We start from the raw sequence: 1,857 nt of genomic DNA on the forward strand, positions 1-1,857 counted from the left end.
AACCTCTACAGTGATGGTTAGCAGCCCAACACTTAACCCACCAGGCCACCAGGGTTCCTCCAGAAGAGATAGAGACTTTTAATGGCCAAGCCAGGAGGAAGCAGGGCAATGCATTAATGCATAAGTAGAAGAACAAGTGTAAAAGTCCAACAAAGACTTAGCGGGACAGTCACAGCCCTGTTTAGGGATGGCCCCCAGTTCCAAACGCTGTTGGAATGTCTCTTTTCTTTCTTTCTTTTTTGTTTGTTACTAAAGACTCCAAGTCCGTTTCAGTTTTACTTTCCTCCCTTTTTTGAAAGCCACTCAGATAGCTATTTCAGTTGCTGGGATAAGGAAGGAATCTAGAGAGTTTTTTGTTTTTTGTTTTTTTTTTTCATTAAAGCCACTCACTTGTGACGGTTAAGACACTTCCAAGATCACAGATCCAAGTCTGTGTACATGTAAACCCCTTGCGTAAACTTCCATGAGTACGTTTACCCCTGTTGGAGGCTGGCTGTAAGGTCAGGGTGTAAACCTGTCAGCGACTGCTCCTGTGTAAGGACTGCGGTGGGTTTCGTACACTTGGACATGCAGATAGAATCCATTTCCTGGCATTCCTCAGCACGGGTGTCCTATGTTTAGTAAGATCCTTCTCTTTTCAGAGTCTACTTTCTGAATGTCTGTAACAAAATTTATCCCTGAGCCTCAGCAGAGGAACAGGGCCCATGAGTTACAGTGTCTCTGTGGCAGCCTTTTTGGCCAGTGCCAGCCATGGGCGGGCCGGCACTGAATTTGACAAGCTGCTTTTGTTTTGTTTTTTAAAGAAATGAACTCAACATCAATCTCCTGGTAAACCCTCCATATATGTGGTTATTTTCTCAAGTTGATGTTTGGGGGCAGTAAGACTGACTGTCAGGGCTTCTTGTCTCTAGAAGCTCACACTGTAAGATGGAGACATTTGTGGCTCAATCTTTTTTTCTCGGCCAGTTGTGGGGACTCCTTGTTCGTGATTGTCTTTCCACTCTGTTTCAAAAGACAAGCTCCGTGCCTATCTGACTCACAGGAGGTCTTTTGAATGGAGTAGGCATTCCGTCAGCCTGTGAGCAATACATGCGAACCCCGTGTTATGTAATCAATAGCACTTCCGAGGAAAGCAAGTTCCACAGGTTGACTGCCCACTGTGTAAAGCAACACTTCCTTCCTGCCTTTCTTGTTTTAAATCGGTAGGTCATGTTCACAAAAAGAATAGGTGATTGGGTTGTAGGTGGTTTTCAATTCCACTCTTCCCTATTTCTGAATTTCTAAAAGGAGTGACACAGATACATCTTTTTAATGGTACAACATAATTTTACTTGGAACTTTTTATACGGGAACATGTAACTTTAACCCAGGACAGGCTCACTCCTCCATCAGGCAGTGCAGAAGACTCTGCCTTGGCTTCCTTATGCCTCTGGGAATGTGAAAACTGCTGGCCTTTGCGGCTCCAGCACGCTCCGCTATGAATACCTATTTCTGGAAGCGCCCACTTGGGCATCTAGAGAAGCAGAGTTCCTGTTCTCTGTGTTTCACTGATCAGAGAAGGCTATGCCCATCTCTGTTAGGAAGGGTTTCTTTTGCCCCAGTGTCAATCTGTTTATTTGTCTCCTATCTCCATTTCCGAGAGTTAGATGACTCCTAAATGACTTGATGGAGGCTTGGTGACATGAGAGTACACTTGGGCTGCTAATCACAAGGCCAGCAGTGTGAAACTACCAGCCAGCTCCATGGAGAAAGACAAGGCTTTCTAATCCCATAAAGAGTTCGTCTCGGAAACCCACAGGGGCAGTTCTTCCCTGTCCTCTTGGGTTGCTGTGAGGGGGCATTGGCTCTATGGTGGTG

At 45.4% G+C, this 1,857-nt stretch overlaps 1 non-coding gene across 1 annotated transcript; it reads right to left on the reverse strand.

The window, feature by feature from the left end:
* Positions 1 to 653: 653 nt before the first annotated feature.
* Positions 654 to 784, reverse strand: LOC142452152 (small nucleolar RNA SNORA5). The gene has a single exon (XR_012785190.1). It is a non-coding gene; the product is annotated as a small nucleolar RNA SNORA5 (small nucleolar RNA).
* Positions 785 to 1,857: the final 1,073 nt, after the last annotated feature.

The sequence above is a fragment of the Tenrec ecaudatus genome, chromosome 6 (genome assembly GCF_050624435.1).
Source record: "Tenrec ecaudatus isolate mTenEca1 chromosome 6, mTenEca1.hap1, whole genome shotgun sequence".
NCBI classification, from domain to species: domain Eukaryota; kingdom Metazoa; phylum Chordata; class Mammalia; order Afrosoricida; family Tenrecidae; genus Tenrec; species Tenrec ecaudatus.